Source organism: Anolis carolinensis, chromosome 4 (assembly GCF_035594765.1).
Source record: "Anolis carolinensis isolate JA03-04 chromosome 4, rAnoCar3.1.pri, whole genome shotgun sequence".
Classification (NCBI taxonomy): Eukaryota; Metazoa; Chordata; class Lepidosauria; order Squamata; family Dactyloidae; genus Anolis; species Anolis carolinensis.
This window is the reverse complement of record NC_085844.1, coordinates 33,235,141-33,259,276: the sequence shown is the minus strand read 5'-3', so window position 1 is coordinate 33,259,276 and position 24,136 is coordinate 33,235,141.

Genomic DNA, 24,136 nt, shown 5'->3' with positions numbered 1-24,136 from the left:
CCTTTCTGTTGAAGTTGTCCACATGCTTGTGGATTTCAATGGCTTCTCTGTGTAGTCTGACATGATAGTTGTTAGAATGGTCCAGCATTTTTGTGTTCTCAAATAGTATTCTGTGTCCAGGCTGGTTCATCAAATGCTCTGCTATGGCTGATTTCTCTGGTTGAACTACTGACCGCATAGGGAAGCTGATGAAGAAGCACAACCTACAAACTATCTACAAACCCACGAAGAAAATCCAACAAATGCTACGGTCAGCGAAGGACAAGAGGGATCCTCTCTCTTCTGCAGGAGTCTACCGGATACCATGCAGCTGTGGACAAGTCTACATAGGGACCACCAAACGCAGCGCCCAAACAAGAGTCAAAGAACATGAAAGGCACTGCAGACTAATTCAACCAGAGAAATCAGCCATAGCAGAGCATTTGATGAACCAGCCTGGACACAGAATACTATTTGAGAACACAAAAATGCTGGACCATTCTAACAACTATCATGTCAGACTACACAGAGAAGCCATTGAAATCCACAAGCATGTGGACAACTTCAACAGAAAGGAAGAAACCATGAAAATGAACAAAATCTGGCTACCAGTATTACAAAACTCAAAAATCAGAACAGTAAATAAAAAGCAATACTCTGAAAACAGAGGGTTTCCAGACATGAATCAACCAAGGGCAGTTAACGACTCTAAACAAAGGATGCCCCAGAGGCAGGAAGAAGACAGCAGATAAGCTTTTCAATGCTAATTTAAGTGATTAACTACACATTCACACTGACCTCTCTCACCCTAGACTTTCCACAGATATATATTAACCTCTTTGCTTAGTTTTCTCCATACCTCACAACCTCTGAGGATGCCTGCCATAGATGTGGGCGAAACGTCAGGAGAGAATGCTTCTGGAACATGGCCACACAGCCCGAAAGACATACAACAACCCAATACCAATAAAATTATATTTTACCTTCTTCCTCCCGTGCATTAAGACAAGGAACAACAGCATATTAAAATACAAGCAATTAAAAATACATAATGTATAATCTAGTTAAAACTTCCATTTAAAAACATGTATAATCAATTCATATTAAAACAACCACTACTTAAGTCTAAATTCATAAATTAAAAATCATAATTTAAAGATCATCTGAATAGGCTTGCTGCAAGAGGCTGCCCTTTAATGCTGTTTTAAAGTCAGGTGGTGTATTCAGTTATTGAATCTCTTCTGGCCATCATTCCACAATCTAAAACAGTGGTTCTCAACCTGGAGTCCCCAGATGTTTTTGGCCTACAACTCCCAAAAATCCCAGCCTAGTCCTAGCTGTCTGGATAAAACATCCCTCAGAGGAGATTAATAATAATAATAATAATCATCATCATCATCATCATCATCATCATAATTAATTTATTTGTAACCTGACCTATCTCCCCAGGGGACTCAGGGCGATTTCCAACAACATAACAAAATGACAAAACAGACAAGTAATAAATCAGATACAAAAATAAATACAGAGCAGACAATATGGGAGGACGCAATCCCTTAGGTAACCTCAATTTAAGGTAATAATCAACACTTTGTCTTTTGCCCAAAAACAAATTGGCAGCTAGTGGAGTGATTTTAATATATGGGTGATATCATCATTCTAGATGTATTACTGACTAATCTGGATGCCATATTATTAATTAATTTGAGTTTCTGAACTTGGTACAGACATAGCTCAATATACAATACATTGTAGAAGTCCAACTGTGAATTCATTCACTACAGGCTCCCCATCTCTAGGATGGGTCACAGCTGGCATAACAGTCAAAGCTAACAATCATGAACTGAATATGCCCATTGCACAACTGACCCCCCCCCCTCCCCAAATATGTGTATGGGAATTTACATCGTTGCATGAGTCCTATAGGATTCCAGACAGGTAATACCTTTGAGTTGTGAATTGGAATCTGTATGTGAGGAGAATTTGAATGATCTAGTTCATTATAATAGCCAAAATTATACCAGGTAAATAGTTGCATTATCGATAATGAACTAAATCAGTTTTTCTTCAGATATGATAGCTGTCACAGGCTGAGGGAACTCACCAAAGGTTACACGTGGTACAAGAATGGTGAAAGATATTCCAAAAACCCAAAAGAATTATCAAAAATAGAAGAACATCTCATTCCACTGACACCTAACTACCAGCACAGCACTGTATTTAGGCCAATGTTTAGCAAATATTTCCTATTCTGGCCTTAACGTACACTAGGCAATACGTCTATCTAGATAGCAAAACTCCAGGCTAATCCATACATTCTGTATAAATCAGATCTTCAGCTTTATTCTCAACAATGAATTAACTCAGAATAGCAACCACTTAACTGAAGGAAAGGGGATAAAGTGTTAAAGCATACGTGATAAAGACATGTTTCAGATAAAGTGGCAGACCTTTTAGTTCCTGCAGATAATTCCGTTTCCCCAAAAATAAGACAGTGTCTTAATTTTTGCTCCCAAAGATGCGCTAGTTCTTATTTTCAGGGGATGTCTTATTTTTCTATGAAGAAGAATTCACATTTATTGTTGAACAAAAAATGAACATTTATTATATACTGTACAGTAGTTGTCTCCACAAACCAGCATAACCAGACAAACTGTGAATCCTATCAAGAATTTCTTGTTACTACCATTATTTCCATGTACATACATTAACCAATCTTGCATGCTCTGGTGTTCAGCGGGCCTGCTTCCAAACAAAAACTTTGCTAGGTCTTACTTTTATGGGAGGCCTTATATTTAGCAACTTTCAGCAAAACCTCTACTAGGTCTTATTTTCAGGGGATGTCTTATTTTTGGGGAAAACAGGGTTGTTCCAGAAAGAGGTAATTTTCATACTAAAGTCAGGGTGAGGGTTGGGAATCCTGATGATCTTGAGCTCCCATTCTCATCATCATTTGTCAGAACACGCAAGGTGCATTGGTCTAAAATATTAAGTGGGTGATCACAGGCTAGCAAGATTGAGAATAATAAAACCATTTTTTTAAAAGAATGTATGCTGGGTTTATAGGAATTTGGTATTCCAAATCCCAAAATGACCATGATTTGCTCAGTCAGTTACAGGGTTTTTTTCCACAACTTGCTGTGATATTTCCATGCTGTAAGATGTGACAGAATCATATTGGTATGAAAATTAGTAATGGAATATATGGGAAAACTGTGGTTTTTATTGTGGTGTTTTTTTTTGTTTTTTTAAAAAATAGCACCCAAAATCAATTTAAAATGGTTAAATATTGAAAAAAATGTTTGTTTGTTTTTAAAAAAAAATGCAGGTTTGTGTATTGTTCACATTGAACTAAAGCAAAACCAGCCAAAGCAGGGTTTAAATTCTTTCTATGAACAATTATTCAAAGTGTAATAGCTTTCAGTCAGGTCTTCATCAATTGCTAAAAGATTTATGGAAGGAACATTAGCTCTTGACTACAAATACAGGAAGACAATCCAACAAAAAACACATAAATGGGGAAGAACATTTACTCTGAATAGTGTTTCTTAGAGTTTCTAGGATCGTGTTTCACAATGTAACAGCATTTCCTACCATTAGCTACTTGGCCCTTCAGATAGATATCTGGGGTCTTTAAAAGATAAGAAGAAAATTACCAGTCTTCATTATCATGCATGAGTCACTGTTAAGAGACAACTTAACTGAAGGAGAAATTGTGTCTGCTCACACTGTCTCTGCTGTTGCCTGTGTATGGCAATGTAATCTGCCACTTGGGAACATGAGGGGACATTCAAATCAACCTTCTGGGTAAAAAAACATTCAAATATTGAATGAAGTTTGTCAGTTCCAACTTCACATCTGAATAAGGAAGTAGATGAAAGAACACTAGCTCAGAAAGAGTTTTAAGCAGTACAAACATGTGGCTTTTGAGGTGCTTATAGAAAGTTTGCTAATAAAGGAGTTTTTTTCATATTGCTGCTACTGACAAATCCGATAAGTGACAGGCACAAGTGACAGCCTTTTCATTTCCAAATGAAGGACAGAACATTTTTCATGAAAACATATAATTTTACAATGGAACTATACGAGAAATATGGTTTGAACAACAGAAAAACATCCAGATAATAATGTGCTGCTGCTTGCTCAGAAAATAATGGTGCCTCCGGCAGGTCAAGGAAGCCTTGAAAAATGTATTTCTTTCCTTCCCAGACCCCTTTATGTCCTTTGTTTGACAATGTAGTCTGTATTTCTTTTTCTTATTATACCTGAGTTTCCTAACTTCTTTTTCTTCTATGCATCAGGGAAGAGAGGTAAATCTTTGATTGTCTCATTTTGATGCACAAGAAAAAGAAACGTCATAAATCCCCCTCTTCCATTTGCAAGAGAGAATTCTTGCAAAGAGATTTCCTGCCCTTTCCAGCAAGAGTTCGCTCAATTGCAAGAGCTATTTTTGCACAAATTGCACAATTGTGCAAAATGTCACATCTGTTGGAAAGACTTTTAAATATTAGAAACATTGGGTGGATTGTTTTCATATTTTTGTCCATCAGCCTATTCTTCTGTGTCCATTCTGTATATGTGTATGTGTGTGCAATCTGCTGCAAAAGAAATATTTTTGTGCAAGGTACAGAAATATCAACAGTTAGCTTTAGCCCCTCTCATGCTCTGGGTGAGAATTCTTCCAAAGAGTGGAGATTTGCTGTGCCACCCCCGCAAATGAAGAGGCCATACACATGATTGGATTAACTAAGGGCAACTTTTATTATTGTTACCTAACTAATTCACTAAATCTCTACGAACCCCAATTACTGTGCAGCCTGTGAACACATCAAATACAACTTGCCATGAACTTGACTGTGAACTTGACATTGAATTTGGTAATAAACTTGGTGAGGATAATTTCCAATTATCAATTTCTGCTTCCCAATTCCTGGGCTCCCTTTTTGCCTGGCCCCTTTTTATTTACATCATGTGGGCAGTTTATATTTCCTGGCCAATCCAATTGGGCACCTGGTCTTTGCTCCGAACTCAACATCTTTACTGTTTATGCCACAGATAGGGGCAGGTGTCTGCTTTGTCCCTATCCCTCACCAAGCTCTCAATAGCTGCACTGATACCCGCCTGTAAGCGGGCCAGAAAGTGGTCATTGCCTAGGTCGGACATATGAATTCCATCAGCTCGGTAATACTCCCGGTTGCATACTGTACGATATATCATGTTGTATCCCATACCCCCCTTACAGATTTTCTGGATTGCCCGGTTCATTCTTTTACACGCACCATCCAATCTCCACACATTGCTGCTTCCTGGCAACTTTAGCCGTGGGATTATCTCCGACTATAAAATGTGAGTGCAAGGCCATGTCTCCTTAATCTTGCAGAAGTCACTGCTTGCAGGAATAGTGCCTTGCCATTGAGCAGGCCTAAGTTGTTGCCACCCAAGTGGACCACCAACACGTCAGGAAGGAGGCCCTGCATGGGAGTGTCATTTGCATGGGGTGCCTCTGCGTTCCTGCGATTGAACAACAGGGGGAGCAGTCCATCCCAACAAAGTCCCCATCTGCTCTTCCACTCGACAGTGGCAATAGACGCAAGGCTGAGGTGCTGGCCATAGGTGGATCTCCGAATAAATGTAGCTGCGCCCACAGATCAGGACCCTTCGTCTATGTGTCATCAACACTCCATCTGCAAAAAACATGAGTCATAACAACTGCACTGGGCGAATGTAAGATCTATAGGCTTTGGACCTCTATCTTCCTATCAACCTTATTCTGTCCACCCCATAACCCATGGTGGCTGTGGTAGACACCGCTCCAATGCAGAAATAATGTGTCCCAAACTTATGTTCCTGCATGCCCAGCTTTTGAAGCACCTTCGCAGTGACCTTAGTGGGAGGGGCGAAGCCGCAGCATGGGAAGAACGAAGCCTACCCTTCCAGCCGTTGGGGGGGGGAGGGGGAGGAGCGAGCAGGCATCCATCCCTGTGCCGCGAGGCTGCGGCATGGGAAAAACAAACAGAGTAGCCCTGACTACCCCCCCCCCCAGGCGGAGGGAAGAAGTAAGGAGGCACACATCCCCACGCCACGAGGCAGCGGCACGGGGATACAAGAAAACAGAGCAGCCCCAGCTCTCCCCTCCCTCCCAGCCACCCCGAAGCTGTGGAGAGGAGGGAAAGGAGCGAGGAAGCATCCATCCCCAAAGCTGCAAGGGGCCACAGTGCGGGAAACAACAAAGGGGCCACAGTGCGGGAAACAAACAACAAAGTCTCCCCCCCCCCCGCCACTGTCCCATAGCTGGGAGAGGAGCTAAGGGCCGAGCGGCCAGCCTCCCCACACCACACAGCTTAAGGAGACGGAGGCCCATGCTGGAGTGGGTTCAAGATGGCAGGCCTCACATGGAGGCTATGCGGCATGGGCCACCCCAGCAGAAGAAAGGCATGGTGGCACAGAGCAAATGGCAATGCCAGGCCCACATCCCCAAAAAGGAGAGTGAGGGCCTTTCAGTTAGGCCCAAAAATAAAATGAATTAAAGCAAGGGACAGCGTGGAGGATGTCTGGGACCCTAGGCCCCACATACTCACGTGACCCAAGATCCACATGGAAGCTTCATCCCTTTCATTCGTCCTTCACACCGCTTGACCCAAGACTGCAGAGGGCAGTGGGCTTCACCTGGCTCCACTCTCCCCTCCGAAAGTAGTCCCAGAGGGACTATTTTCGGAAAAGCCTCTTCCGTGGCAGCAAATTCCTCCCTCACCCCAGCTTCACTGAGGTGAGAAAGGCCCTTCTCATCTAGCCAACCATACATTTCCTCTATCCAGATTTTGCAAGTACAGACCCAACTGATCCTCTATCATTTCACTTTTTTCAGCTGCTTTTAAAATGTACCATTTTCTCTCTCTTTCTTCCTTTCCTGCCTTTTGTCCTTAGTTTATTTCAGTTGTTCAGAGTTTAAAAGTCATTCAGACTCCATTAACATGGAAATAAGAAAAGAGGGGATGCAGAATTCCCTTTTCCTGTTTAAGGAGCTCCACTGGCTGCCATTTACTTTCTGGGCCCAATTCAAGGTGCAGGTTATCACCTACAAAGCCCTAAACGGTTTGGGACCCACCTACTTTAGAGACCGCATCTCCCCCTACGAACCCGCACATTCTCTTCGCTCGTCGGGGGAGGCCCTTCTCTCGCTCCCACCACCCTCGCAGTCGCGGTTGGTGGGGACGAGAGAGAGGGCCTTCTCCGTCGTGGCCCCCCGGCTTTGGAACTCGCTCCCTAAAGAGATCAGGCAGGCCCCTACCCTCCTCTCCTTCCGGAAGAGCTTAAAAACCTGGCTGTTCCAAAAGGCCTTCGATGTTTAGTTGTTGCTGGATTGATCTATCTGTCCATTCCATAATAGTCCCATTGTTGTTGTCTTGCCATTTTATACAGCACTTTATTGTCCATTCAACTTGAGATTTCCTTTCTCATTTCGTAACACTCTACATTCGCCTGGGTTCTATGAATTAGTCTCCTGTTTTTAACACTGTATCCTGCTTGTTGATTTTAATAATTGTTTTTATTGATGTTGATGTTTTTTACTGGGATAATTGTTTTATTGCTTTGTTACTGTTATTTGTTTGTTTTATCGGGCCTGGCCCCATGTAAGCCGCCCCGAGTCCCTTCGGGGAGATGGGGCGGGGTATAAAAATAAAGTTATTATTATTATTATTATTATTATTATTATTATTATTATTATTATTATTATTATTCCCTCTCTTTAATAACATCTGTCATCTTGAATACATTCTGCTATTACTTGACACTGAAGGAATCCCCAGATTGCCCAGAAAGGGTGCAACCAATTAAAACATACACAGCCATATTTAGATGAATGGTGGGATGGAGGGGATTCTGAGAGATGAAATCCCAGGATTTCTAATTAAAGGATGCAAAATTGAAAGGAATTGAATTTGAGCATGACATCATCTTCTTCCTCCCTTTTTGCCAACATAAATATTTGAATTAAACAAAGAAAGGGGTTTGATTTTGTCACCTCCTTCCCCTTTGGCTATAGCATTGATTGGATTTGATCCTGGAAAATAATGATTGGATCTGATGTTAAGAAAATGTGTGAAAGGAACTTTCAGCAGCAGTGAAAGTAGTGTAAAAGCACTTCCCAACATCTTTCTTCAGGCATCCCTTTGCTAAAACACAAGCTGATTAATCTGTCATGGCATCCCACCAAAGGAACTCAAATGTGTTACTCTGTTAAATGGATATGAATCCCCTAAGAGAAAATGTTCTATTCCATAACAAACCTTCAGGGATGTCATGTAGTTAAAATGCCTTTAGTTCACAAGGAGAGCCAGAGATGAGTGAAAAAGCATATGCTTTGGAGAGAAGGTGTCTCATACCTGCATCCCAAATTTGGCAGATACAGTCCCAATTAACCCCTAGTCGTCCATTTTTTCAGCTATTATTAAATACTGATGTTGAGGCCTGTCCTATTTTGAGTTACTTAAGGGTGACCAGTCAGTTGCCCGTCCATCTACTTTTTGTGGTCATAATTGAGTTGCATGATTCTGTCTACTCTAAAAGAATCTAGAATAAAAACTTTAACATATTTATTAAATTAACTGATGTGGTGTGATTCTGAAACACACTCAACATCCTCGAGTACTGCATTGTTCTCTGACTAATTAGTTTCACAAGCCTATCTGCCTTTCGACTCCAACTCCCAGAGCTGTTAATAGGGAGTGGTTCCAGGGGGGTGGGACATTTTCCTCTTGCTCCACTCTGATGTTGCTTGATCATACGTGTTCCAATTTTTATCAGTGAAATGTTAAAAAGTCACCTCACTCTAAAAGTTATAGGGGAGCTGAATTCTGTCAGGGAAAAACATTTTCTAAAACAGGCAATGGTAAGAAATCATTTCTTATTTTGAAACACCTGGAAAATATGCCACCGCTTGTTGCAAGAAGGACTTTACTAGCAGAAAGTATTTTAAAAAATGGAGAGGTGCGCTGAAGCTCCCGAGAATGTGAAACCGCCCCAGCATAGTCAAACCATTTGAATTCACTGCCAAATTGTGTAGAAGTTGTGCATAGTGGATCATACTAAGATTGAATTATATGTTTGTGTGCATTTTCTTCAACACATATTAAAGAAAATGAAATGCAAAAACAGGTCAACAGGTGTGCTTCTTTCTCTTTAATTTTCCTTTCCAGAACAAAATGCAATTGAATAATGCATCATCCTAGGTGATCATTTATATTGTAAAACAGTATGTTTATTAATGAATCAGATCAGATAAAATACATTAATTAGAACATTGCACCACATTTGAGCAGATTTGGCCTGGGGGGGAATCAGAAACATTCCAGGCTCATAATACTTTGGTCAGGACAGTTATTTTTAACAGGTTAGGAATGCTGGTGGTCTCATGAAACACACTGTTGTTGTGTGCTTTCAACTTATTTCTAACCTGTGGTGATCCTAATGTGAACCTATCACAGGGTTTTCTTGGCAAGATTTGTTTAGGAGAGGTTTGCCATTGCTTTCTTCTAAGGCTTAGAGTGTGGCCTGCCCAACACCACCCAGAGGTTTTTATGGCTGAGTAGGAATTTGAACCACATCTGCAGAATTGCAATTCAATGCTCAAACCACCATGCCATGCTGACTCCATAAAACACATATTTTAGGTTAAATCTAGATTCATATGAATGTACAGTTCTCTTCTACAGAGCAGGAGGTTATCTTATCCTGCTTCAGGAATTCAGTTCCCTCTGCTGGATAAAATTCACAGTGAATTGCTGCAGTAGCAGCGATGGAAGTGCAGCCCAGTTTGCACATGGCATCTAGTTCCCTTCTTACAGTCCTTCAAGCCTTCTAGTAGATCTCACAAGTACCAAGGACCTTATCACACTTGGGGCTTTTGGCCCCTTGCTATACTTTGGGGACAGGGCCTGCCAAGCGCCATCACATGAAGCTGGCTTGACCCCTGCCCCATGCATCCCTGAAATGGCAAGAAAGCATTGCAAAATGCTTCCTCGTCCATGATGGAAAAGTAAGTGGATTTTGGGGCTTTTCTCCCATTTGATGGAGGAAAGGGCAATGTGGTAATATGGCAACTCATGTTGTGGCTTTCCCCGTCTGATAGGAACAGGGACAAGGGGACAGTGTGCCTTGGCCCATTCCCCAAATTAGATGGGGAAGAAGGAAATGTGTGTGGGATGCCATGAGTATCAGCTGTCATCTGTTTCAGTTTTGTGGAAGGATGTTGAAACAGGCTTTCTACCTCCATCTCCTAAGACAGAGGAGGGCTCCTTGCAATTTGTGAAATAATTAGTATCTGTCTGGAGGCCTCTTTTATCAACAGTTGGTATCAGTGAAATACAGACAAACTGAATTGGCATCAACATTCCAAATAAGTATTTTTAAGTACTGACATCTCAAAATAGTTGTATGGTAGACTGAGCAGGGCTCTCACTTAGACTTTTAGATATATTACCTTCATTACATAATATAGCATATAAAGCATCATACTTTTTTTACATTACTGCACATGGCCAATACATCATCATATAACTGAACCTTTACATCTTCTGCATTTCCTTAAGAGGAATTTCATTGGCAACACATAAAGACACATTGCCATCTTAAACAATATAATTTAGTTATTTGTTCCTTAAGGAATAACTCCAGTGTTGTGTAACCAAAAGCAGACAGTTTTCGACAGCCACTGTTCTGTTGTGGCCAGTAAAAAAAAATGGCAGCAGAGGCCATGCTGTTACGGGCTTCTGAACCACTGAACCAACCAAACAAGCCAAAGGCAAATGTCCATAACGAATCCGTGCACAAGCCTAGTGTTCACTGTTCCTTGGTTGCTTGCTGCCTAGGGGCTTCCTGGGTGGTGTTCATTAATTACTGTCTTGATTCTGGTGTTTCTCAATATTGGTAACCAGATTTTGTTCATTTTCGTGGTTTCTTCTTTTTGTTGAAATTGTACATGTGCTTTTGGATTTCAATGACTTCTCTGTGTAGTCTGACAAAATGGTTGTCAGAGTGGTCCAGAATTTCTGTGTTTTCAAATAATGTTCTGTGCCCAGTTTGGTTCATCCTGTGTTTTGCAATTGCTGATTTTTCTGGCAGCAGTAGTAGACTGCAGTGCCTTTCATGTTCTTTGACTCCTCTATGGGCTCTGCATTTAATAAAACTTCATCTGGAAAAGCATATAGGTTATCCAAGGGCTTAATTTCCCTGGGCATTACCATATATAGCCACATCCATTGTTATCAGAAATTTATCTATTTAGCATAGCCTAGTTGGAAACAGACATTCTTTGACTTAAAAGTATGGTCTGTCTTTATCAGTGCGATCTGGGCAATTATCAGGTCGGTACAACAGTATTAGTATGCTTGGTCATCTGGCTTTTAGCTCTTTTTTAGCTTGTTTGTATCCTTCCCTATCCATCACTTATCCAACCAGATGAGAAAGACCCATTTCCTGTTTATGTAGATCTCTCTCTTTCTCTTCTTCAGTTAGATTCTTAGAAGTAATACAACATGCTTGGTAGATTTGGCTGCCAATAGATTACATCAGGCATCTTAATACAGCACCTGTCTTCGGTTCACTATAGGTCAATTTGCTGCTCTTGCACTGGCTTATCATTGTTGATAGAGTGGTTGGATTTATGCCCAGAATTACATTCTCAGCTACATTCCAAAATGCATAAAGCAGAGATTTCACACACAAACAATTTATATTTTCTAAGTCTAATATGTCACAAATTGCAACCCAAATAAGTGCTCAGTTTTTATCAGTGTGACACGCCATGGGTTCAAGGGGTAAAATTGCTCCCCACCCCCTGGACAATTCCTACCTACACCCCTTGACTTGCCCTCCCCACCCAGGGTTTTTCTACCAGATTGACATGCAATTACTGAACAGTGATTAATATTCTCATCCTTCAAATTCTGTCAACTTTTCCTTCTTCCTTTCTCAAGAAAAGAAACTGCTGTGCAATATCATCTTGTGGTTGCTCTTATTTTACTATTGTCCATCCATTGTATTCTTTAATAATAAAAGGGGGAAAAACACAAAAAACTCAAACTTTTATATTTTTCATTTTTTTGTAAAAAAGAAAAGAAAAGAAGAGGTTGTTGTGTGAGATTTAAATACATTTTTATATATAAATACCATAGGAAGTATTGTGCAGGCATTTCCAAAGAGTTCTGTCCTTTGATGTATGGAATGTCTGCCTAACACTCCCTGCAGTATTTATATTCAGGAGAGAGAAGACTTTATGACTACCTGTAAATGTAATGGATATGCACCCACTCTTGCCAAGGAAAAGTGCTACAGGTGTATTTGAACCACTATTTTTTTTTTAACAAGATCATCCACTGCTTCAGACACTAATTTGCTTCAGGCTTCAAAATAACAGCTCATTATAATTATAAGTCAATTGTTCTAAAATTATTACTTGTTTTAAGTTGACTTGGATGTACTTCTATATAATAATGATTATTGTTGTTATTGCTATATTTCTTACCCGCCTCTCCTCATGGCTTGAGGTGGGTTACAACATAATTAAAAGCACATAATCATAATTGTAAACATTATATAAGATACAAATATTAAAACGTATGTCTATAAAATACATATTAAGATGCACATAACAAACTGTATTATTATGTTTAAAGAGTCTCTTTCATAAAATGCTACATGGCAAATTCAACCTAGTTGTTGATAGCAATGATGGACCCTATAACTAAGCAGAGTTACTGTTGCACTATGGCCCTGAAACCTCTTTCCACCACAAAACACACAATGTCCACGTGATCCAATAAGTTTATTAAAGCAGAGTATAATAAAAGCAAAATATATGAAAAGCAAGCAAATATTAAAAAGGGAATCAAAGTTCAAAAGGTTATTTCCATAAAAACCAAGAGTCCCAAAAATCCATACAAAGAAAGTCTCCAAAGTAATTCCACTAAGATATCCAAAGACAAGGTAACATAAATCCAAGGGCAGGCAAACTATGCCTCACAAGACTAGGATGCAGGAACAGCTTGGAAACTTGAATACATGAATTCCAAGCCCATAAATCTGAGAGTTCATCACCTGAACACAGAGTTGCTCTCACAAAGATTGTACCAACAAGAACCACTTTTAAAAACCTCCCATGACCTCATGCCTCACACACCTGCCTCTTTGCTCCTTATCTTGAATTTTCTGGGAAAAGTGAGTTTGCCTTAATTGCATGTCCTATTTCCAGAACTCCAATCCATTTGGCCTTGGTGAATATTCATCTCCCACATTTCCCTCAGCCTGAAGTTATGACTGGTTCCCAAGGGAACGGAACTCACTGTCTCCATTCTCTTGGGAACTGCCAGGAGAAAAAGATTCCAAAACAACTCGCTCTGAACTGCTTCCATTCTCCTCTGGGCCCTTAGCATCTCTCCTCATCTAAACACTCAGAACCTGACCAGGCTACAACAGTGGCAGCTGATAGCAGAGTAGTCTTCTTGGCTCTTTCATATTTTTCGCAGAAGAGATGGGTGTGTCATGTGGCCTGCTCTCCTCATGTTTGGAGCCAAAAACTCATTCACTGCTCTCTCGACCTTGGCCTCAAACAGCACAATATCTTCTTCATCCTTGGATGCATCCATTCTTTTCTCTGGACTTTCCTAAACTTTCTTGGCTAAATATTTAACCCAATATTAGACACACACACACACACACATTCACCTCACACATTGGTGAAAGCATAATCATTTGCATTTTTAGTCAGATATAAGTATCAGTATGGCCTACATACTAGGTATGTGTGATCCATAATTAAATGGTTCAAAAGTCATTACAAAACTGGGAGACACTGCCGTTTCATTTCTAAAATATTTCTAGTGTATAGTTAGTGAAAAATTAATTACTATAACAGTGTAATGAAATTTCATTACTATTTTGTTATAGTAATTGCACATAATTACTATGGATGTGCAATCCATTTTAAAAATGATTCAAAAGTCGTTACAAAACTGGAGGATGCTGGTGCTTCTTTCCTAAAGTGTTTCTAAAGTATAGTTAGTGAAAAATTCATTACTATGATGAGAGTAATGAAATTTCATTATAGTAATTGCACATAATTACTAGGGATGTTGTATCCATTAAAAATAGTTCAAAAGTCATTACAAAACTGGAGGGTGTTGGCATTTCATAATTACTATAACTGGAGAAACTTTAGGGGCTCTTGGAATGAAACTTACTACAACAGTAGAATACATTTACCACTCTTAGGCCACCAAATTTCAAAATGTTTCACTTTCGTCCACATATCAGATAAGAATTCAGAAGTATTTATTTACTACATTTATATCCCGCTCTTCTCACCTCGAAGGGAACTCAGAGCGGCTTACAAATCAAAGAAACATACAATATATTATTAGCATAACACAATATAAGCATTAAATTACTATATTGTACTATATCATTATATGGTGATATTATTAGTAATATTACACTTAATATATAATATATTATTAATATTATTATATTGTATTATTAGTAGTATAATATTGTATTCTATTATAATATTTTATCAATATTATATGTATATACAATATAACATATATTTATAAAAATTTATATATATATATATATATATATATATATATATATATATATATAGCATGTTGCTATGGCACAGGAGACAAGATGGAATTATCTTCCTGGCTCTCAGGTTGATATGATGCCTTCCTGGCCTCCTTCACTCTGGCCTCAGAGTAGCAGTTATTCCTTGATGGGAGGGGCTCCCAACCGATGACACAGGAGACAGGTTGGTATGATGTCTTCCTGGCCCCCTCCTTCTAAGTATGAATTTAATGAATTTATTTAAATTGAGTCAGAACCGGTTACCCACTACTCCCCCAGCTTATTCTTGGCCCCATCCCATGGGGGGAAATGTGCATTGCCGAACTTCCCTACATTATTGCAAATGCAACATGGGAAGCCTCCTGTGTTGCTCCGGTGGCATACATTGCTTCCTCTCCCCTTTTGCCAAGGAGCCCTGCTGGAAGTAGATGTACGCTGTGGGATAGAATCCATGGGAAAAGGGGAGAAGAACCAGCGTACGATGGGCAAATTAGCCCATATGATGAGGTCCTAAGAAAACCATATCAAATTCATAAAATTGCCATAAGCCAACAGGCAACTGGAAAGCTCATACATACACACAAGTCTCACCAAGTTCAGTAGAGCTCATTTTCAGTCAGGTTTGCATTGGTTTTAGACTAACTTCTCATTCTCTTGTGATCCTGATTAAGCCAATCTTTTTGGATAGCTCAGTCTTCTATTCAGATGATGTTTTATTAGCTTACCTTCTATTCAGCTGTCCCATACATAACATGCCAGATGTGAAAAGCCTAATGAACTATAAGAACAATGTGATAGAATAAAATCCTATATAATCATTTGTTTGCACACATAGACTTCTGATCTTTTCACAGCCATGCCATGAAAAGAGAAGGCATGGGGAAAGTGTAAAGCCTGGGGGTCATGCCAGCTTATGTACACTACACTATAGTATGGTGTTAACTCTAAATCAAACCAGAAAAAAGAGTGAGAGGAAGTCAGTCTTGTGGAAACACAGCTGTGCACTGAACATGTTTCTTGTGAATGATAAAGTGGAATTTTGAAAGGCTTACCAATGTCAGGATTCAAATTGCTAATCCTCTTCATATAGTGTCAGACCAAGCAGTAAATCCTATTAGTATATACAGGATTCAGTGGATTTCAGTAGATTTACTTCCTGCAAGCTCCAAATCTAAAAGTAGTTTCTTGTAGAGCTTTTCTCTAGCTCTGACTGTCCACTCAAATCTGGAACTTAACACAAGTTGTTAACTAAACAATGTATCCTAATGTGATATTCTGCAGGTCTTTGCAATGGGTGGGGAGCAGAATGCAATGCACTTATAATTAAGAAATTTCAGATTCTATTTGAATTGATTCATTTCTCCTTCTTTGCTCTTTCTTTCCGCCTTGTCCTTCAAAATAATACAATATTACAAAATAAATCTTTCTTTACACACACACACACACACACACTACCAATGCTTAGATTAGTTTGGAGCAAACAGAAATCCTGAAAAAATTGCATCTGAAATTCAGAAAACAATAACAAAATTATTAAGTATTTTCCTCTCTTCCAAAAAAATATTATTATTAATAATAATAATAATAATAATAATAATAATAATAATAATTTTATTTTTGTACCCCGCCTCCATCTCCCTGAAGGGACTTCGGGTGGATAATTACAATAGATGAAGTAAAACACATCAAAATAAAAGTACAAATTATACACATTAACATAGTAAAATTAAAATGGTGGCCATAATAAAGTTAGTTAAACATAGTTTAGCCACCAGAGTAAAAGTCATAAAAACAAGCTGAGCCAAAGTGAACAGAGTGAGTGTTGTAAACACAGGGGATTAGGTAGATGACTAAATTGCTAAAATCAATAAGAGACTTGGAATGGGGTGGACACTGGAGCTATTTCCAACTGGTGGAATAAAGTAAAGTGCATCAGATAAAGTAATGGTCACTGGTATGGGATCTATCATGAGAATGAAAAATTCATTCTCCAAAAGCATGCTGGAAAAGCCGGGTTTTTAAACCTTTCCTCAAAGCAAATAGGGTGAGGGCTTGCCTAATCTCCCTGGGGAGTGAGTTCCAGAGCCAGGGGGGCACCACAGAGAAGGCCCTCTCTCTCGTCCCCACCAGCCGTGCTTGTGATGGAGGTGGACGCAAGAGGAGGGCCTCCCCCGATTAGTGAAGAGATCGTGGAGGTTCATAGGGGGAAATGCGGTCACAAAGGCGGGGCCCGAACCATTCAGGGCTTTGTAGGTGATGACCTGCACCTTGAATTGGGCCCAGAAGATAAACAGCAGCCATCTAGTCTATCTATGACAGGAGGTTCTAGAAGGCATGTAGGAAAAATTAACCATCCTTTTGTACTCCTTCAGTTGGTTTGGTCCAGGAAACAAGGCAAACTTCTGACTTCAGATAATTATATGGAGCTTTGGTGCTAAGGAAAAACATAAGAATAAGACATAGAATCATAGAGTTGGAAGAGACCTCATGGGCCATCTAGTCCAACCTCTTGCCAAGAAACAGGAAATTGCATTCAAAGCACCCCTGACAGATAGCCATCCAGCCTCTGCTTAAAAGCCACTAAGGAAGGAGTCTCCACCACACTCTGGGGCAGAGAGTTCCACTGCTGAACAGCTCTCACAGTGAGGAAGTTCTTCCTAATTTCAAGTGGAATCTTTTTTTCCTGTAGTTTAAAGCCTTTGTTCCATGTCCTAGTCTTCAGGGCAGCAGAAAACAAGCCTGCTCCCTCCTCCCTATGACTTCCCCTCACATATTTATACATGGCTATCATGTCTCCTCTCAACCTACTGAAATAACTGGGAAAAGGAAATAGAAGATAAGGATTGGGATCACTGGTAGCTATGTAGCTGATCTTGATATCTTATGTTCCAAACTGCAGTTGATTAAGCAATGTAACATTTCCACTTAAACTTGGTTCTGAAGTTCAGAAAAACCTTGGGATAGAATATCCATTCTATATGAGAGACTGAGAATTTGGTTCAGCCCTAAATCTGAAAAATAAATTCTTAGGCTCAGAATAAGCTAAACAGCAAACTGTTTTATGTGATTTTGTATCTGAAGCTGACTGATAGATCTTGGGACTCCAGGAAAAAAACAATGTTAATGAGAAAATATGTGCCCATTAATATTTTCATACACTGCCATCATCAGATTCACAGAGGAACATTTTAAGAGTGCTCTCTCATGTTGCATCAAAATGGTATAGATTTAATACACATGCAAGTGATAGCCAGAAATAAACTGCCGCGCCCATCCCTAAATCCAGAGCCTGCTCTAAAATTAACTGTGTAATACCACTATAAATATTACATGGTACAATGCATTGTATGCTTGAAATTAAAAGGCAATAAATAAACATCAGTACTCTGAAGACAAATGAATTATAGTTTTCATTTCAGTTGAGCTGAGGAAAGCCTCCTATAAAATGTTCCCATTCAAATTCTAACTGTGTTCCCGCATTCTGATGTTGTTGAATTGCAGTCTGGGATGATAAATATTAATGGGCCAAGTTCATCCTCGGTGTACTCCAACAACCATAATAAGATTATGACAGGCGTATGCAAGGCCCAATGTGTTCCAGCATCTTATGTTTTATTAAACACCAACAAACTTATTGTGACTAATCTATCTCATTGTATCATGGATGGAAAGCAAACAGCTTTCTAATAACAAACTTTGCAGTTACAAATATTTCCAGCATTTTTAATAAAATAGTGTTCAGCTATTTTATCCACCATACTGTTCAAGCTCTCTTCTACAATAATTTCATGTGACATGGACGCAAAAATCATTGAATTATACAGTGCCTTCTGAGTGTTACAAGTGACAGGAAGAAAGGTGCAAGACATCACAGAGCATACAAATGAGGAGGTTTAGAATGCAGTTATGAATACTTCCAGGAACCACAGAGGCACACTTTAAAAATAGATGGGCAGATTTTTAATGTGGAATGCCAGTCAGCTCCCTATGTCTTTCCTTCAACTAATTTTCTTGGGAATCCAATATTTGCATGAATATCCAAAGTACAAAAAGAGTCAAGGTGTGAACAACTTGGATGTCGCTTTAGATTAAAGGGGCACTCTGAATGCATCTTGTTGAGACAAATTGACTCATTTATCTACAAATTATGCCTTCAAGAGTCCTGAACTAGACTCAAGATTACATATAAATATCCACAAGCTGCCATTGGGACTGTCCTGGATCTAGCAGACAATGGTTTCTTTTGGGCCAGCCCTAATTATTATGCTCTTTCAGACAGACCAACATTAACACAAGCCAAGATTCATGGAATTCCAAGTCAGTTATTTTTGTTGATTTTGCATGGGAAACTAGTGCTTCTTTCAATGAGCAGTAAATATAATTTAGTGCATGGTATGCAAAGTGCGCAGCAGAGGCCACACGCAGCCCTCCAGGTCACGGTTACTCCTGTAGTGTCACTTCTGAAGGACTACAGCAGTAGTGGTCATATACTAACACTATTACAGGGCTTACAAGCACAAGCCGCACACAAGCAAGTGTTGACTTTTTACTGCTTTGAGTTTTAAAGGCATTTCTAGTCTGAGTATGGCCAGTAAGGGGTACCTGTGGTTAAAAAGTAGCCCGTCCCTGATTGAAAGATTCTGAATTAAGTCTGAAAACGATCACCAGAATCCTACATCACCTTTAACTTGACATATCCTGTATCATTAGCTAGGTGGCAGAGACACTAAGAAACCTCCTCGGTGAATTGCAAAAATACAGAACATAACAGTTTCTCAGGTGTATTCGTGACTGACCAGTCTTTTAAGAGATCAGTCCCCTTGTGTACAATTCCCTTTGTACAATTATCACATTGCTAGCTGTGCTATGTGAGAGTATAAAAGCAGATGTCTCTTAGATATGGACATTATGGAATTGCCTGGTTCTAATTTCCACATAGGTAAGTCCACTAGAAAGATGTAACTTCCAAATAGTATTCTAGCTATTATGATCAAATAGAATAACACCGGCCAACACACACACACACACACACACACACACAAATATCTTTGTGTCTTGGTTTTTATATGTGTTCCTGGGGCTATGTGGGGCACTGATTCAGAAAATTGCATTGGATAGACCCCATCAGCTCTGGTTTATTAGATATGGTTATCTTGATTTTCTATGGGTGAATAGATGAAAATTGGTATATTGTATGCATTTATTTATTTATTTACATCATTTTTATCCGGCTTTTCTCACCCGAAGGGACTCAAGGCAAATTACAGATCCGGCAAAAATTCAATGCCAATAAAAACAACAGTACAATCCAATAAAACATAAAGCAGTTAAAAAACATTTTACATTAGGCATTAAAACACATGCCAAACCCCCTCTGGCTTCCTTTACCAGCCAAGATGGACAGGGTCTAGGATGCATGTGGTTGGTCTCGCCTCTCCTAGAATTTTGTTGACATCCTTGAGCTGCACCAATTGAAATGAATCCATCAAAACCGGACAAGCAGGTGCTTGTGTTACATCCTCAGAGACTACTGTTAACATGGTGTCCAACTCAGAATGGATCAGAGCAACTTTGTCAGCAAAGAACTAAGTAAATGCTTCACAGCAGATTGCTGAGTTGTCAGGGATCCCATCTTGAGAGATAATAATAATAATAATAATAATAATAATAATAATAATAATAATAATAATAATTTACATACCCCCCCCCCCCAATCTCCCAGAAGGGACTCGGAGCGGTTTACAGCAGTAATACACAACATACAATACATAATACATACAATATATAACAATATAAAAACAGATTATTACACAAAATAAAATGCTACATTAAAAATAGCAATCAATGATAATCACAACAGGATCCAGTTGGGGGGCGAGGATCAATAATCCCATAGATTAAACATGGTCCATAATCAGGAAAGATGAGACTATCCAGTATATATCAGGTCAAAGTTGGTGGGCTAACCAGAATGGATTCATTCGAACACCTGCTGAAACCACCAGGTTTTGAGTTCCTTATGGCAGGAATGCAGAGTAGGGGCCAACCTAATCTCCTTAGGGAGGGCATTCCAGAGCCGGGGTGCCACTACTGAGAAAGCCCACATCTGTATTGTTCTGCATCTGTATATGTCCTGCATCTCAAAACGTAGAGCTGTTAGATACAACTGGTGCAGTTTTTTGAATCAGCAGGTCAAATATACCCACAAAGAGGTCTAACATTTGAGGCACCAAAATGTGTGTTGGCCAGTTTAATATAGGAATGCCATCTGAAATAGGAAGAAAAGATTGGGTATTATCCTAGCTAAACATATGGGAGAAAGATGTGAATGAGGACAGGATGAAGAAAATTCACTCTAAAAATTAGTTTACAAATATGAGACAGGTTAGATAAGGCAAATATTCCTCTGTAGCATATAGGCCAAAACCACAAATAATCAACAAGACTACAGTGATAGAGCTTCATTGTTGTCTTGCCATCTGGCAGTGCTATTCCACAGATCCCTACCACTGCAGGCTGGTATACCTCTGCAGAATCACAACTAGGTGCTGGGCACTGAGGCATTAAGACATAACATCTATAGCACTCTCCCAATTACAGGGCACATAGACAATCGACCCTTGGGGCTCTGCCACAGCTGCTTATCTCAATGTCCTCCATGCCATAAAAAGCCATCTTCTAGTGCCCTGATTTCCAGTCCCTCAAAAAAGCATGAGTCAGGGTACTGCCAAGAAGAAAGAGTGGAATTTGTAGGTCACATTCCATCATTCACATCCATAAACACAGATCCTCAGCAGTTACAAGGTTGCAAATCCAGTTTATGACCTCATAACTGCTGAACAAGATGCTAGCCATAGTCCTTACTGCAGGTTCTTTTGTATTCTATTTCCTACCATTTTGTCATGAGAGTGAAAAACTTACAAGACCTTCTCTCCATCCCTGGGAGTAAAAATAATAATCCAATAATAAACATTGAATAATTCAGTTGGCCATCTCATGCCCTTAATGTTAGGGGTATTGAACCCATTACAACTTTCATCCAAAAAGAGCTGTCCAAGGTACCAAACATTATTCTCCAAATAGTTCAGTACCTTAGCTCCCTCATAGTAAAAGTCAGAGTGGATTTACTAACCCAGTGACATGAAACTACCAGCTGCTCCTGAACAGGATTTACAATAAAAGTTCAGTTAACATCCATATAAATTGTGCGTCACAAAAAAAAAATCAGGATTAAGTTTAAGCCCATCAAAACACCAAACATGAACAGGGTTTCTTCTTTCAAAAGGTATTGCTATGATGTCTGCACAGGAAGTAGGGTATGTGTATGTAATCATTTTTAGAAGTAAGCAATCGAAAGCATTTTCTCCTTTATGTTAGAGATCAAGCTTGACACAGTTTCTTTGACAGGTGATTCTGGTTCTTTTAATACTGCAAATTATTTTAGCCTGGAATAGGAGCCATCTAATTCCTTGCACTCATCCACTTCTAAAGTGTTAATCCACAAATTTAATAGCACATGTGTTCTGTAAAATCAAGCTGAATTAATATTAAATGCTTATTCCTGGAAAATATGTTTGCTCATTAAATCTGATAGACATTCCTCATGTAGTAAATGTTCTCAATGCCAAGAACACTTTGGCAGGGCTTGCCATCTATAGTTCCATTATTTTAATTGCCTTTAACCTATAATCAATATTTACTGCCTTCCCTACTACTTAGTTGCATAGCTAAGCAGTATGGAAAATTGTCTTATTGCATCACACCTTAGTTCTTGCTATGATACCTGCAAGATACAGCAAAATGCATCCTGCAAAGAATTAATCAAATCTAGACTGGCTGTCTAGAAGAGCATTTGAAATGTTTAATCCCAAATATCTTCCATTTAGTATGATTATATTTTTCTTTTATCATAATGTAAAGAATGATGTGGAACTGTATTAATTTAACACTATGAGGAAAATCAGTTTTAAAAAAAGCTATAGGAGGGAAATCTGCAATTTCACCTATCACTATTTTTCTATACAAATGCAGTTTAAAATGAACATTAAAAACCCAGTTCTATAGAATTCTATATTTATAATAGTTTTTATATTTTGCTTTCCCCCAATAGATTAAAACTTTACATTTCTGCTTGACAATGATGACCAGGGAACCATTCACACTACACAATTATGGCTGTTGTTCCACATTAACTGCCATAGTTCCATTCTATGAGATCCTGGGATTTGAAGTTTAGGGAGGGCAATTTAGAGTTCTCAGTCAAGAGCCTCAATGTCTCTGACCAAACTACAAACCCAAACATTCCAGGGTTGGAACCATGGAATAGCACTACTATAAATCTTTAATGTAAATGAATCTCAGGTGCTTTCTCTGTTGAACCTTGAATCTCAAATATATTCCACATTTGTGTTGAATCTTCAATAGTTTCTTTAACAAAGTTATAAGCATAGAAAAATTTGGCGTTGATAACACAAGTCCTAACAGCCACATGTACTGTGCCACTTGAATCCCCAAGAGGCCCTAATACCAATGCTTCATTTTAAAAAGTTATTTTAGTAATAACTAGATCTCTTTGGCATATCTATATCTATGTATTACTGAGATCAAAGAGATATAGTCCTTTCAGCCTCTTGGATATGCAATTCCCCTTTTAAAAAAAAAGTGTTCCACCCCCTGCAGTCCTTAAAATACTGTAAAATACTGTTTGGGGCACTTCTCTGAGTGGGAAGGAAGATTGTTAGCAGTGGCCATTTTCTATCAGGGATGGGAATTGTGTAGTCCTCTAGATGTCGTTGGACTCTGATTCTCAGCAGGCCTTTTAAACTTCACCAATAATGAGGAGTGCTGACAGTTGCCATCCAAGAACATTCTGAGTGATAAATTATTATTATTTCTGTCCTAGATATTTGATTAGAAATACTGACTACAATAGAATTATGACTCATGCTCTAGTCAGTTAATCAGCCTGAAGATGTGACAATTACAATGTTTTAGTGCATCCATTTACTGAAAGTATGAAAACCTTTGGATCTAAATACCCTAAGGTCACCTGATTCTGTTTAATCTTTGAAGGTAAGCAGGACCAGCTTTGGTTAGTACACATATACACATGAAAAATGATTTCAGTGAACAATTTATTATTCTAAATTATCATGGCACTTCTAAGGGCATTCAGTTTAGAATTCATATTTGGAATTTGGAGAGTAGAAATGTCAAAATAACACTGGGATTCAGGGTAGCAAGTGGCCCCATTCTACAGTTTGTGTGCTCATACATTAAAGTAGAACACCTCAATATTGATGTGTTTATGATCCAAAGAACAATCTTCCATTTAACTACTCCATTAAACTTTAGACTATAGCATGTCTGGTTGCTTGGCCAGCTGGCAGAATATAATTTTACGTGGGATCTGCAAGTCTTAAGGGATTTTACGTCCATCTTCAAACCATATCTGCATTATTAAACTAATTCAATAATTGATGCTTTTTAATAATGCATAGCAATGAATCATTAGCCCTTTAAATATTTAAATAAT